The 16572-nt window shown below is 40.4% G+C and overlaps 1 pseudogene; it reads right to left on the bottom strand.

Moving 5' to 3' along the window:
- On the bottom strand, window positions 1-10552 carry LOC112321338 (large ribosomal subunit protein eL38-like; annotated as a pseudogene).
- Between the last annotated feature and the right edge of the window lie 6020 nt (window positions 10553-16572).

Raw genomic sequence — 16572 nt, 5'->3', positions numbered from 1 at the left:
TTAATACAGATCAGCATGTCTGGTACATTTCAACTCCACTGTCAAACCTGGAGGAAGAGACTACTTCAGTTTCTTGGCCTTCTCTTTGTCTGTGATGACCAAGGTATAAAGGTATTTGCTTCGTCAGACTTTAAACTTCACACTGTCTTTATTTTCCTTGATCTTGCAGGTTTGGCATCCTTGCCTGGTTCTGAACAGGAAGTCCTTGATTTCCTCAATTTTGTGAGGTATGGCTAAGAGGCACAGAGTAGATAATTTTCTTTGTTGAGAATAATAACAGATGATGTAAACCAATGCAAAAATAGGCAAAAAAATCAGAAATTCCTACAATTGGAATTGTCCTTGCTCTCACTTATTTCTTTAGAAAGTTAACATCCGCTTAGCCAGTCATTTAAATTTGCCTATTCTTATTTGTCTTGATCCTTTCCCTTAAAAATTATTCTTCCTGTGACTGGCAAACCCTTGCACTGTGACAGTCAAAATTAATGTATTGTTAATTCTCCCTTTGAAAGATGGCTACAAAGAAGACCACTACTACTAAATATATGACATGAGTTACATAAATTGGGGATAGTGATAATATTCCCCAATACAACTAAGTTTCATCTGATTACAAGGTTACTGGTTTGCAAGCACTTTCCAAACATGCCATTTGGTAGGCTTTGAAACTGTTTAAATGAGAAATTATTAGTTTTGCTAATAATATGTGCACATACTGAGTGCTCAACAAACGTTCGTGTATGTCAGCACAAGCATGCCTGATCAAACAATTAAGGAAGTGAGGTTCATCAGTGTTAACTTGTCCAAATTTTCACAATTACTAAGCAGTGGAGCTATAATTTGAGCTCAAGTCTAATTCCAAAACACATGCTATCTCTATCACTACTTATTAAATAAATGAATAAATGAATGAAAAATAATTCAATAAAAGATGTCTTCCATTAGAAATAAAGCATTTTCTTAGGTAATATTTGGGACTATATTGGACAAACTTAACCATTTAATTTATCACACAGAATACAAACTATGAGTCTTGAATTATAAAAAGTTCTTGTTAATTACTACATTTCTGTAAAAATTAAGCTATATGTTTCTCATTTGTATATCGTATTATTTTTTAATAATTGTTTAATTTAAGAAGAACAATAGAAGGCATGCCAAAAAGGTACTAAGAAATCAGAAAATATTTTTAAAATATGCCTTCAGCCACTAATACAAAAGATGGGGAAATTTTTTCGTTAATTTTACATTTCAAATTATGCAGACATTTCTACAAATATATACTTGAAATGCACATCTTCATGTATAATGTATTTAATTAGAATGGCAGTTGAAATTTTGCAAGTTTAATTAGCTCTGAGTGTCTTTAAATGCACGCTTTTATGTTCTCTCAAGAGTTCAAGAAATTTGGGGCTGATAAGAGAGAAAATATGATCATAAGAGACAGCAACACAAAACAAGCTTATCTGGTGGGGTTTGGATAGGGTTTCATTAGAGCTAATGTCCTTCACAGCAGAAGTATGTCCAGGGACAAAGGTGAAGGAGTCTCTACTCAAAAGGAGGAAGATAAGGATACTACTCCAGATAAGTGGATAAGAGAGATGGCTTAGATATCCAGGTGATGTCATCCAGCAGCAAGGCTGGGAATCTCTGTCTGGGGATTCCAAAGGGCCACAGCAGCTTAGGCTTGTATAATCATATAGCTTTATCTTATCAATGCTCAGCTAATATGGGGTGAGGTTTAACAGCATATGTAAAGTAGGGAGGCCATAAAAGGCTAAAATATGCTTTGGAGGCCTATTTTTAAAATAATTGGATATATACAAATGAAGTTTAGTGCCAGAAGGCTTTTGAGATAATGAATTTAAGACTTCAGTGAAAAAATAAACAACCTAGGGACCAATATACACAAAGGAAAACTTTGGCGCAAAATTAAAAAAAAATTCACAGATATACATCTGGAGACTGAAGATGGTGGCAAGATAGGTGGGAGCGGAGTCCACTTCCCCTCAACACCAGTGAAATACCTAGCTGATACGAGGAGCAGAGCGAACAGCCAACAGTATTCCAGCATATATGAAGATCGGAGACCAAAGATAAAGGACATTGAAAGATCAGACGGTAAGAAGAGTACTTAAGGACAATAAGATCCCGGGTACCTGCATGGGGACGAGGGCGACTGAAGCCCCCACCCGGGCGCAGGCTCTGCTGCAGGATTCATGGGAGAGAGCCAGGCTGGGCTGTGTGAGCAGCCAGGTGCTGTTTGGACCAGGGGGGGCTTGAATAAGAAGAATTTCTCAAAAAGGAAAAGAAAATAGAGGCATGTAGTAGCTAGTTAGAGAACTCTCCCCAGCAGCAGCAGTGGCCTCTGGCGCCCCTCCCCCCTCAGCCCCTGGACTGTGAACACGGAAAAGCAGCCCTGGCGCTCACCAGAGCCTGGCTGGCCCAGACCCAGATTACCGGACTAGGGGCCCAAACCTGAAACCCCGGGTGAGCTCGAGCCCTGATAAGCAGCCCAGCTGCCTGGGCGCCAGACCCAAAGTGCCCCAGTGGGTGCGTACCCCAATCAGTGGCCTGGGGCCCACACCTGAAACCCCCGGTGGGCGAGCGCCCTGATAAGCGCCCAGCTGCCTGGGAGCACAGACAAAAGGCTCCTGGGTGAGCACGCAACCAGATCAGTGGCTGGCTGCCCCCTCGCACAGAACCAAAGCAGGGGATTGGCAACCAACCGAAGTCCAAAGCAGAGATCAGCCACACAACCTGATCAACAGCCTGGCTGCCTGCAGGCGACCACAGCCAAAAGCACTGGTTCTGAAAAACTCCTATGTAGCCCCTGTGCACAGAACTGTGCATGGCCTACTGGCTCTCTAGGAGGAAGGCAGAACACCCAGCAGAGGGGAGCTGCAGGGCTAGGAGAGGCTCCTGTTCCACAGACAGGATGGCCAGCAGAACTAACCTGACCAGTTTAAAGCCAGCAGAAGACTTTTTTTTTTCTTTTCTTCTTTTTTTCTTTCCTTCTTTCCCCCTGAATTCCTTCTTCCTTTCTGTCCTTCTTTCTTTTTTTATTCCTTCTTCCTTCGATCCTTTACCTTTTTTTATTCATTCTTCCTGCCTTCTTTTATTTATTCTGTTGTTTTAATTTTTGTTAAAAAATTCCTTCTTATCTTGCCTCCGATCTTTCTTTATTCCTACTCACTTCCTTCCATTCCTTTTCTATTCCCTTTCTCCCTCCTTCCATTCTTTCTTTCTTTCTTTTTTTTTTTTTTTTTGCCCCCATTCCTCTTTTTCCCACAGGTGAGAGAAGAAAACCTGGAGTGCTGAAAAGACCAGAGTAAGACTGTGTTACACCCATAAATGTCAGCTCAAGACCAGTGAGCACAGGAGATTAAGGAGACAGCACCACAGAATCCCATTGGCATTCTACCATAGAAGTTCATACCATAAACCCAGGGAGTCAGAATAGAGCAATTTAAGAAGCAGAGGCTAACAAGAAGATTCTCACAAACAATGGGAAGACCAATAAACAATTCCCAAATGAAAGGAAAGGAGGAAGTCTCAGAAAGAATGCTAACTGAAAAAGGGGCAAGTCAACTATCAGATACTGAGTTCAAAGCAATGGTTATCAGGAAGCTCGCTGAGCTCTCTGAGCACAAAGAGAACTACCAGAAACTACAGGGAAACTACAATGAACTCACTGCAAACTATATCAACATGAAAAAGGAAATAGAAACTATCAACAAGGGCCAAGAGGAAATGAAGAATACAATATCTGAATTGAAGAACACAGTAGAAGGAATAAAAAGCAGATTTGATGAAGCAGAGGATCGGATCAGCGAGCTGGAGGACAAAGTAGAAAAAAACACCCAGAAAGAGCAAGAAAAGGAAAACAGGCTCAGAAAAAATGAAGAGGAAATAAGGGAAAAACAGGACAACATGAAACGTAACAATATCCGTATAATAGGAATACCAGAAGTAGAAGAAGAAGAGCAAGTGATAGAAAACCTGTTTGAAAAAGTAATGATGGAAAATTTCCCTAATCTGAGGAGAGAAAAAGTCACCCAAATCCAGGAAACACAGAGAGTCCCAAGCAAGAGGAACCCAAAGAGACCCACTGCAAGACACATCAAAATTAAAATGGCAAAATTCCAAGACAAAGAGAGGATCTTAAAGGCAGCAAGGGAGAAAAAGGAAGTAACATACAAGGGAGCCCCAATAAGGTTAGCAACTGACTTCTCAATGGAACGCTCCAAGCCAGAAGAAAATGGCAAAACATAATCCAAGTAATGAGAATCAGAGGTCTGCAACCAAGACTACTTTACCCAGCAATGTTCTCAATCAAGATAGAAGGCCAAATAAAGAGATTCCCAGACAAAAGAAGTCTAAAAGAATACAGCTCCACCAAACCAGCTTTGCAGGAGATGCTAAACGGACTGCTTTAAGGAAAGGAAGGAAAAGAGAAAGACAGAGGAACACAGGTAGGAAAAAAGGGCAATGAATAACTACCTAAGGATAATAACCTTAAACGTAAATGGATTAAATGCTACAATCAAAAGACATAGAATAGCTGAATGGATAAGAAAACATGACCCACACATATGCTGCCTACAAGAGACCCATCTCAGGACAAAAGATTACACAGACTGAAAGTGAAGGGCTGGAAACAAATTTTTCAAATAAACGGACAGGAAAAAAAATGCAGGGGTAACAATACTCATATCAGACAAAATAGACTTCCAAAGAAGGGCCATAAAGAGAGACCAAGAATGTCACTTCTTAATACTCAAAGGAAGAATCCACCAAGAAGACATAAACATTGAAAATATATATGCACCCAACATAGGAGCACCCAAATACATAAAGAAAATCTTGGAGGATTACAAGAAAGATATTGACAGCAACACAAGTATAGTAGGGGACTTTAACACCCCACTATCAAAAATGGACAGGTCTTCCAAACAAAATATCAACAAGGATAATGTGTCACTTAATAATACCCTAGGGGATATGGACTTAACTGATATATACAGAGCTTTTCATCCCAAAGAAGCAAAATACACGTTCTTTTCAAGTGTCCATGGAACTTTTTCAAAGATAGACCACATGATAGGACACACAGCAAGCCTCAACAAATTCAAGAAAATTGAAATCATATCAAGCATTTTCTCTGACAACAAGGCACTGAAACTAGAAACCAAACCCAAAGGAAAACACCCCAAACAATCAAAATCATGGAGACTGAATAGTATGCTATTAAACAATGAATGGGTCAAGAACGAGATTAGCGAAGAAATCAAAAACCTTCTACAAACAAATGAAAATGAACTCACAACAACCCAAAACCTATGGGACACAGCAAAAGCAGTCCTGAGAGGGAAGTTCATAGCAATACAGGCCTACCTTAAGAAGATAGAAACATTTCAAACAAACAACCTAACCCTACGCCTACAAGAACTGGAGGAAAAACAACAAAGACAGCCCAGAGCAAGCAGAAGGAAGGAAATAACCAAGATCAGAGCAGAGTTGAATGACATAGAGACTAAAAGCACAATTCAAAGGATCAATGAATCCAGGAGCTGGTTCTTTGAAAAGATAAACAAAATCGACAAGCCTTTAAGCAGGCTTATCAAAAAAAAAAAAAAAAAAAAGGAGACAGGATCCAAATAAACACAATTAGAAATGAAAGAGGAGACATTACAACAGATAACACAGAAATACAAAGGTGTGTAAGAAATTATTAGGAAGAACTGTATGACAACAAATTTGAAAACCTAGGTGAAATGGACACATTTCTAGAAAAATATAATCTTCCAAAACTAAATGAAGAAGAAGCAGAAAACCTAAACAGACCAATAACATCAGACGAAATTGAAGCAGTCATCAAAAAACTCCCAACACACAAAAGCCCTGTACCAGATGGTTTCACAGGAGAATTCTACAAAGCATTTAAGGAAGAGCTAAACCCTATCCTTCACAGACTATTTGAAAAAATCCAAACTGATGGAAGACTCCCAAGGTCTTTTTATGAAGCCAGCATCATCCTAATCCTAAAACCAGATGAAGACACAAAGACGAAAGAAAACTTCAGGCCAATATCGCTAATGAACATAGATGCTAAAATTCTCAAGAAAATATTAGCAAACCACATCCAGCAATACATTAAAAAAATCATCCACCATGACCAAGTGGGATTCATCCCTGGGATTCATCCCAGGGATGCAAGGACGGTACAATATTCACAAATCAATAAACATAATACATCACATCAATAACTGCAAAGAAAAAAATCACATGATCATATCAATAGATGCAGAGAAAGCATTTGATAAGATACAGCACCTATTTCTGACAAAAACACTCAGGAAATGGGAATAAAGGGAGCATTCCTCAACAAAATAAAGGCCATATTTGAGAGACCTACAGCCAACATCACACTCAATGGACAAAAACTGATAGATTTCCCAGTAAGATCAGGAATAAGACAAGGATGCCCTCTCTCACCACTACTATTCAACACAGTATTGGAAGTCCTAGCCACAGCAATCAGACAAGAAAAAGCAATAAAAGTCATCGAAATTGGAAAGGAGGAAATGAAACTGTCACTGTTTGCAGTAGACATGATAGTGTACATGGAAAATCTTATAGACTCTACCAGAAAACTACTTGATCTAATAAATGAATGTGGCAAAACATTGGGACACAAAGACAATACTAAGAAATCAAAGGCATTGCTGTATACCAACAATGAAACATCAGAAACAGAAATCAGGGAAAAAAATGTCCCATTTGATATAGCAACGAGAAAAATAAAGTACCTATGAATAAACCTAACCAAGGAGGTAAAAGACCTGTACTCACAAAACTACACAATACTGAAGAAAGAAATTAAGGAATACACACACAAAAAATGGAAGCATGTACCATGATCATGGATTGGAAGAACGAACATCATCAAAATGGCCATACTACCCAAAGCAATTTACAGATTCAATGCAATCCTTATTAGGGTATCCATGACATATTTCACAGATGTAGAACAAACCTTTCAGAAATTCATATGGAACCCTAAACGACCCCGAATAGCTGCAGCAATTTTGAGAAGGAAGAACAAAGCAGGGGAGATCACAATACCTGATATCAATCTGTATTACAAGGCCACTGTCATCAAAACAGCCTGGCACTGGCATAAAAACAGGCACATAGACCAATGGAACAGAACAGAGAGGCCAGAAATAAACTCAAGTCTCTATGGTCAATTAATATTTGAAGGCAGGAGCATGAAATGGAGCAAAAACAGCCTCTTCAACAGATGGTGTTGGGAGATCTGGACAACTACGTGCAAAAAAATGAAACTCGATCACCAACTTACGCCATACACGAAAATAAACTCAAGATGGATAAAAGACTTAAATATAAGTTGTAACACCATAAAAGTCCTCGAGGAAAATATTGGCAGGAAAATCTCAGACATTTCACGCAGCAACATCCTCACAGAAACATCCCGTAAAGCAATGGACATAAAGGAAAGAATTAATAAATGAGACCTCATCAAAATAAAAATCTTCTGCATGGCTAAAGAAAACAGCACCAAATTACAAAGAGAACCAACAGTATGGGAAAACATATTTGCTAATGATACCTCAGAGAAGGACCTGATCTCCAAAATATATAAAGAACTCACATGACTCCACTCCAGCAAGACAAACAACCCAATTAAAAAATGGGCAACGGACTTGAACAGACACTTCTCCAAGGAAGACATACAGAGGGCCCAGAGACATATGAAAAGATGCTCAGCATCACTAGCCATCGGAGAGATGCAAATTAAAACAACAATGAGGTACCATCTCACATCAGTCAGAGTGGCCAACATAAACAAATCCACAAACAAATGTTGGAGAGGATGCGGAGAAAAGGGAACCCTAGTACACTGTTGGTGGGAATGCAGACTGATGAGGCCACTGTGGAAAACAGTATGGAATTTCCTAAGAAAACTAAAAATGGAACTGTCCTTTGACCCAGCAATTCTGCTGCTGGGATTATACCCTAAGAGCCCTGAAACACCAATCCAAAAGAACCTGTGCACCCCAATGTTCATAGCAGCACAATTTACAATAGCCATGTATTGGAAGCAACCTAAGTGCCCATCAGCAAACGAATGGATCCAAAAATTATGGTACATTTACACAATGGAATTCTATGCAGCAGGGAGAACGAAGGAGCTTATACCCTTTGCAACAGCATGGATGAAACTGGAGAGCATTATGCTAAGTGAAATAAGCCAGGCAGTGATGGACAGATACCATATGATCTCACCTTTAACTGGAACATAATCAATAGAATAAAAAAGCAAACAAAATATAACCAGAGACATTGAAGTTAAGAACAATCTAACAATAGCCGTCGGGTGGGGGGGACAGTGGGAAGAGGGGATTACAGGAACTACTATAAAGGACACAGGGACAAAACCAGGGGTGATGGTGGAAGTGGGGGAGGGAGGTGGGTTCAGTTGGGGTGGGGTGGAGGGATGGGGGGAAAAGGCGTGCAACTGTAATTGAATAACAATAAAATTTTTTAAAAAATAAAAAAATAGAAACAATTCACAGTAACAACCAGAACCAATGAGCAAAACGTTGAATTTTTTTGTATAAAATATACAATCACTATATAAGAGTTTTTATTATTTCAATACTCCTACACATATACATACACTTAGGTGAATATTTAGATAGTAGAGACAGATATAATCATGTTTCCAACACCTTCAAACTAAAGTTGAAAATAAGTCCATAATTCAAATAAAGGGCACATTTAATGCAGTGAACATTTTTGGTAATTGGAAACGTAAGTATAGTTCAATCAGGAGATAAGGAAACATGCAAGTACACTGTTTCAAATATAATGGTTTTTTTTACATATGTTTATTGATTATGACATTACAGTTGTCCCATTTCCCCCCTTCACTCCACTCCATCCTGCCCACCCCATCCCTCCCACATTCCCCCCCTATAGTTCATCTCCATGAGTCATACATATAAGTTCTTTGACATCTACATTTCATATACTATTCTTACCCTCCCCCTGTCTATTTTCTACCTATCATTTATGCTACTTATTCTCTGTAGCTTTCCCCCCTCTCTCCCCCTCCCACTCCCCTGTTGATAACCCTCCATGTGATCTCCATTTCTGTGGTTCTGTTACTGTTCTAGTTGTTTCCTTAGTTTGCTTTTGTTTTTGTTTTAGGTGTGGTTGTTAATAACTGTGAGTTTGCTGTCATTTTTACTGTTCATATTTTTTATCTTCTTTTTCTTAGATAAATCCCTTTAACATTTCATAGAATAAGGGCTTGGTGAGGATGAACTCCTTGAACTTGACCTTATCTGAGAAGCACTTTATCTGCCCTTCTATTCTAAATAATAGCTTTGCTTGATACAGTAATCTTGGATGTAGGCAGTTGCCTTTCATGACTTTGAATACTTCTTGCCAGCCCTTTCTTGCCTGTAAGGTCTCTTTTGACAGGTCAGCTGACAGTCTTATGGGAACTCCTTTGTAGGTAACTGTCTCCTTTTCTCTTGCTGCTGATAAGATTCTCTCCTTCTGTGTAATCTTGGGTAATGTAATGATGATGTGCCTCGGTGTGTTCCTCCTTGAGTCCAGGTTCTTTGGTACTCTCTGAGCTTCCTGGAAGTCTATTTCATTTACCAGGTAGGGGAAGTTCTGCTTCATTATTTGTTCAAATAAGTTTCCAATTTTTGTTCTTCCTCTTCTCCTTCTGGCACCCCTATAATTCGGATGTCGGAACGTTTCAAGATGTCCTAGAGGTTCCTAAGCCTCTCCTCATTTTTCTGAATTCTTGTTGCTTTATTCTTTTCTGGTTGGATGTTTCTTTCTTCCTTCTGGTCCACACCATTGATTTGAGTCCCAGTTTCCTTCCATCACTATTGGTTACTTGTACCTTTTCCTTTGTTTCTCTTAGCATAGCCTTCCTTTTTTCATCTAGTTTGTGACCAAATTCAACCAATTCTGTGAACATCCTATTTACCAGTGGTTTGAACTATGCATTCGATAGGTTGGCTACCTTTTCATTGCTTAGTTGTATTATTTCTGGAGCTTTGATCTGTTCTTTCATTGGGGCCTTTTTTTTTTTTTTTTTTTTTTGTCTTGGTGGGACTGGTAAGTAATTGGGGAGAGCCTCAGGTGTTCACCAGGGTGGGGTAACACTGGTTGCTGTGCCATGATGCTATACGTGGGCGAGGGGCTGAGAGGGAGCACTGGTGCCTGGTCCACTCTCTGCTGGATTTTATTCATTCCATTTGCTACCCACAATCAAACTGGGCCCCTCTGGTGCTGGCTCCTGAGTGGGTGGGTTTGTGCACAGTCTAGGCCCCTGTGGGTTTCTCCAATGACCTCTCCTGGGAGGCTGGGAGTTTCTCCTGCTGCCACCTCAACCCCCACGGGTGTTTTCAATCAGAGGATTGAGGCTTTGTTCCTGGCACTGGAGCCCTTGTTCTCGCTGTCTGTTTTGCTCCCCTGCGGTTAGTCCCAGTTTATCCATGCGCTAATGTGGGGCTCCGGAGTCTGCTAGCTGCCACACTGCCTGCCCCGTTCCACAATCCACCACTTCTCTGAGTCCACCAGTTGCCACGTTTCTGGGAGTCCTCTCCTACCTGGCTGTCAGTCTCCGCCCCCCCTACCAGTCTGGTTGAATGTTTCTTCTTTATCTCCTTGATTGTCGGAGTTCCATGCAGATCGATTTTCTGTCAGTTCTGGGTTTTTTTAGTTTTTAATTGTGGTTCTTTTTTTGGTTGTGCGAGGAGGCGCAGTCTGTATACCTACGCCTCCATCTTGTGCGGAAGCTGCAAAATAATGGTTTTGTAATAACTACGTACCCACATCTTATTTTAAAGATAGTCATATGAGAGGGTCCCAGACACTAGGAATTACTTTTTTTTTACTGTTTTAAAATTTTTTAATTTTTTTTATTCAGTTACAATTATCTGCATTTCTTCCCCATTCCTCCACCCCACCCCAGCCAGTCCCACCTCCCTCCCACACCTCTACCCTCCCACTTGATTTTGTCCTTGTGTCCTATTTAAAAATATATATAATTTACTTATTTTTATTCAGTTACAATTGTCTGCCTATTCTCCCCATCCCTCCAACCCACCCCAGCCAGTCCCACCTCCCTCCCCCACCTCTACACCCCCCCTTGATTTTGACCTTGTGTCCTTTATAGTAGCTCATAGAGACCCCTCTCCCCTCTATGCCCTCCCCACTCCCCTCTGGCTATTGTTAGATTGTTCTTAACTTCAATGTCTCTGGTTATATTTTGTTTGCTTTTTTCTTTCATTGATAATATTCCAGTTAAAGGTGAGATCATATGGTATTTCTCCCTCACCGCCTGGCTTATTTCACTTAGCATAATGCTCCTCAGTTCCATTCATGCCATTGCAAAGGGTATAAGCTCCTTCTTTCTCTCTGCTGCGTAGAATTCAATTGTGTAAATATACCATAGTTTTTGGATACACTAATTTCCTGATGGGCACTTAGGTTGCTTCCAGTACTTCGCTATTGTAAATTGTGCTGCTATGAACATTGTGGTGCACATGTTTTTTGGATTGGGGTTTCAGGGTTCTTAGGGTATAATCCCAGCAGCGGAATTGCTGGGTCAAAGGACAGTTACATTTTTAGTTTTCTGAGGAAATTCCATACTGTTTTCTACAGTGGCCACACAAGTCCACACTCCCACCAACAATGTACTAGGGTTCCATTTTCTCCGCATCCTCCCCAACACTTGCTTGTTGATTTGTTTATGTTGGCCACTCTGACTGGTGTGAGATGGTACGTCATTGTTGTTTTAATTTGCATCTCTTTGATGGCTAGTGATGTTAAGCATCTTTTCAAAAGTCTCTGGGCCCTTTGTATGTCCTCCATGGAGAAGTGTTTTTTCAAATACTTTACCCATTTTTTTAATTGGGTTGTTTGTCTTCCTGGAGTGGATTCATGTGAGTACTTTATATATTTTTGGTATGAGGCCCTTTTCTGAGGTTTCATTGGCATATATGTTTTCCCATACTGTTGGTTCTTTTTATTTTAATGCTGTTTTATTTAGCCATGTATGAGCTTTTTATTTGATGAGGTCCCATTTGTTAATTCTTTCCTTTATGTCCCTTGCTTTTGGGATGTGTCTGTGAGGATGTTGCTGCATGGAATGTATGAGATTTTCCTGCCAATGTTTCCCTCAAGGACTTTTATGGTTTTACGACTTATATTTAAGTCTCTTATACATCTGGAGTTTGTTTTCCTGTATGGCGTAAGTTGGTGATTGAGTTTCATTGTTTTGCACGTAGCTGTCCAGATCTCCCAACACCATCTGTTGAAGAGGCTGTTTTTGCTCCATTTTATGCTCCTGCCTCCTTTGTCAAATATTAATTGACCATAGAGACTTGGGTTTATTTCTGGGCTCTCTGTTCTGTTCCATTGGTCTATGTGCCTGTTTTTATGACAGTACCAGGCTGTTTTGATTACAGTGGCCTTGTAATACAGATTGATATCAGGTATTGTGATCCCTCCTGCTTTGTTCTTCTTTCTCAAAATTGGTGCAGATATTTGGGGTCTTTTATGGTTCCATATGAATTTCTAAAAGGTTTGTTCTATATCCGTGAAATATGTCATGGGTACTCTAATAGGGATTGCATTGAATCTATAAATTGCTTTGGGTAGTATGGCCATTTTGATGATGTTAATTCTTCCAATACATGAGCATGGTACATGCTTCCATTTGTTTGTGTCTTCCTTAATTTCTTTCTTCAGGGTTGTGTAGTTTTCTGAGTACAGGTCTTTTACCTCCTTGGTTAGGTTTATTCCTAGGTACTTTATTTTTCTTGTTGCTATATCAAATGGGATTTTTTTCCGGATTTCTGATTCTGCAGTTTCGTTGTTGGTGTACAGCAATACCTTTGATTTCTGAGTATTGACTTTGTATCCAGCTGTTTTGCCAAATTCATTTATTAGGTCAAGTAGTTTTTTGGTGGAATTTATAGAATTTTCCATGTACACTATCATGCCATCTGCAAACAGTGACAGTTTCATTTCCTCCTTTCCAATTTGGATGCATTTTATTTCTTGTTCTTGTCTGATTACTGTGGCTAGGACTTCCAATACTATCTTGAATAGGAGTGGTGAGAGAGGGCATCCTTGTCTAGTTCCTTAACTTAGTGGGAAAGGTCTAAGTTTTGGTCCATTAAGTATGATGTTGGCAGTAGGTCTCTCATATATGTCCTTTATTGTGTTGACAAATGCTCCCTCGATTCCCACGGTGCTGAGTGTTTTTATCAGAAATGGATGCTGTAAATTATCAAATGCTTTTTCCGCATCTATTGATATGATCATGTGATTTTTGTGTTTGCTGTTGTTGATGTGATGTATTATGTTTTTTGATTTGTGAATATTGTACCATCCTTGCATCCCTGGGATGAATCCCACTTGGTCAAGGTGTATGATCATTTTAATGTATGTCTGGATGCATTTGCCAATATTTTGTTGAGAATCTTAGTGTCTATGTTCATCAGCGATATTGGCCTGAAGTTTTCTTTCTTTGTTGCATCTTTATCTGGTTTTGGGATTAGGATGATGCTGGCTTCATAAAAAGACCTTGGGAGTCTTCCATCAGTTTGGATTTTTTCAAATAGTCTGTGAAGGATAGGGTTTAGCTCTTCCTTAAATGCTTTGTAGAATTCTCCTGTGAAACCATCTGGTACAGGGCTTTTGTGTGTTGGGAGTTTTTTGATGACTGCTTCAATTTCGTCTGATGTTATTGGTCTGTTTAGGTTTTCTGCTTCTTCTTCATTTAGTTTTGGAAGATTATATTTTTCTAGAAATGTGTCCATTTCACCTAGGTTTTCAAATTTCTTGTCATACAGTTCTTCCTAATAATTTCTTACACACCTTTGTATTTCTGTGTTATCTGTTGTAATGTCTCCTCTTTCATTTCTAATTGTGTTTATTTGGATCCTCTCTCCTTTTTTTTTTTTTTTTTTTTTTTTTTTTTTTTTTTTTTGATAAGCCTGCTTAAAGGCTTGTCGATTTTGTTTATCTTTTCAAAGAACCAGCTCCTGGATTCATTGATCCTTTGAATTTTGCTTTTAGTCTCTATGTCATTTAGTTCTGCTCTGATCTTTGTTGTTTCCTTCCTTCTGCTTGCTCTGGGCTGTCTTTGTTTTTGTTCTTCCAGTTCTTGTAGGCGTAGGGTTAGGTTGTTTGTTTGAACTGTTTCTATCTTCTTAAGGTAGGCCTGTATTGCTATGAACTTCCCTCTCAGGACTGCTTTTGTTGTGTCCCATAGGTTTTGGGTTGTTGTGAGTTCATTTCCATTTGTTTACAGAAAGTTTTTGATTTATTCCCTAATCTCATTCTTGACCCTTTCGTTGTTTAATAGCATGCTATTCAGGCTGGTTGGAAGGATTGGTTTCACTTTTCTTCTTTCCTGAGCCACACTCTTCGCTGTTGTTCCGCCTTCAGTGCAGTTCCTTGGGGTCCTTCTGCTCCCCACTAGGACTTTAGTTTACCAGCTGTGCTGTCCTTGATTTGCACCAATTAGGGGCAACTCACATTCCACCTTCTTGCTCTTTGCTATCTTAGATGCTAGGGGCTCTCAGCGCTGCTTTAGGGTAGTTCAGCCCCCTACTGGGTCGAGTCTTTCTGGGGAATGCAGTCTCTCCCAGCCCTGCAGCTCCCATCTGCTTGCCGTTCTGCCTTCCTCCTAGAGAGCCAGTAGGCCCTGCCAAGTTCTATGCGCAGGGGCTAAGTAGGAGTTTTTCAGAACCAGTGCTTTTGGCTGTGGTCGCCTGCAGGCAGCCAGGCCGTTGATCGGGTTGTGTGGCCGATCTCCTCTTTGGACTTAGGTTGGTAGCCGATCCCCTGCTTTGGGTCTGTGCAAGGGGGCAGCCAGCCACTGATCCTGTTGTGTGCTCACCGAGGAGCTTTTAGTCTGTGCTCCCAGGCAGCAGGGCCCTTATCAGGGCGCACGCCCACTGGGGTTTCAGGTGTGGGCCCCAGGCCACTGATTGGGGGACGCACCCACTGGGGCACTTTGGGACTGTTGCTCAGGCAGCTGGGCCGCTTATTAGGCCTGTGCTCACCTGGGGTTTCAGGTGTGGGCCCCTAGACTCACGCCAGCCGGGCTTCAGGTGAGCTCCGGGGATGCTTTTCTGCGTTCACAGTCCAGGGGCTGAGGGGGGAGGGGCGGCAGAGGCTGCGGCTGCTGATGCTGCTGTGGAGAGTTCTCTAACTAGCTACTACATGCCTCTATTTTCTTTTCCTTTTTGAGAAATTCTTCCTATTCAAGCCCCCCTAGTCCAAACAAGCACCTGACTGCTCACACAGCCCAGCCTGTCTCTCTCCCACGAATCCTGCAGCAGACCCTGCGCCAGGCCGGGGCTTCAGTCGCCCTCGTCCACAGGCGTGTCCCAGGGATCTTATTGTCCTTAAGCACTCTTCTTATCATCTGATCTTTCAATGTCCTCTATCTTTGGTCTCCGATCTTCATATATGCTGGAATACCACTGGCTGTTCCCTCTGCTCCTCAGATCAGCTAGGTATTTCCCTGCCGTTGAGGGTAAATGGACTCTGCTCCCACCTATCTCGCCGCCATCCTCTTCCTCACCTATGTGCCTGTTTTTATGCCAGTACCAGGATGTTTTGATTACAGTGGCTTTGTAATATAGTTTGATATTAGTTATTGTGATCCTTCCTGTTTTGTTTATTTTTCTCAAAATTGTTTCAGCTATTTAAAAAAATTCAAGAAGATAGAAGATTCCAAAACTTGTTTTAACAAGCCAACATCATCCTAATTCCAAAACCGCATAAAGACATAAGAAAGAGAGAATATTTCAGGCCAATATTGCTGATGAACATAGATGCTAAAATCCTCAAGAAAATATTGGCAAACCACATCCAGCAATACATTAAAAAGGTCATACACTATGACCAAGTGGGATTAATCTAAGGGATGCAAGGATGGTACAATATTCACATATCAATAAACATAATACACCACAAAAACAAAAGCAAAGACAAAAACCAATTGATCATATCAATAGATGAAGAAAAAGCATTTGATAAGATATAGCACCCATTTATGAGAAAAACTCTCAACAAAGTGGGAATAGAGCGAGGATTCCTCAACATAATAAAGGCCATATATGAGAGACCTACAGCCAACATCATACTCAATGGACAAAAACTTAGAGCTTTCCCACTAAGATCAGGAACAAGACAAGGACGCCCTCTCTCACCACTCCTATTCAACATAATATTGGAAGTTCTAGCCACAGCAATCAGACAAGAAAAAAAAAAAGACATCCAAATTGGAAGGGAGGAAATGAAACTGTCACTGTTTACAGATGACATGATAGTGCACATGGAAAAACCTATAGACTCCACCAAAAAATTACTTGTCCTAATAAATGAATTTGGTGAAAGAGCTGGATACAAGGTCAATACTCAGAAATCAAAGGCATTTCTGTATACCAACAATGAAAAAGCAGCAACAGAAATCAGGAAAAAAATCCCATT

The sequence above is a fragment of the Desmodus rotundus genome, chromosome X (genome assembly GCF_022682495.2).
Source record: "Desmodus rotundus isolate HL8 chromosome X, HLdesRot8A.1, whole genome shotgun sequence".
In the NCBI taxonomy this organism is placed as follows: domain Eukaryota; kingdom Metazoa; phylum Chordata; class Mammalia; order Chiroptera; family Phyllostomidae; genus Desmodus; species Desmodus rotundus.
The sequence above is the reverse complement of the archived record's forward strand: the minus strand, read 5'-3'. Positions and strand labels throughout refer to the sequence as shown.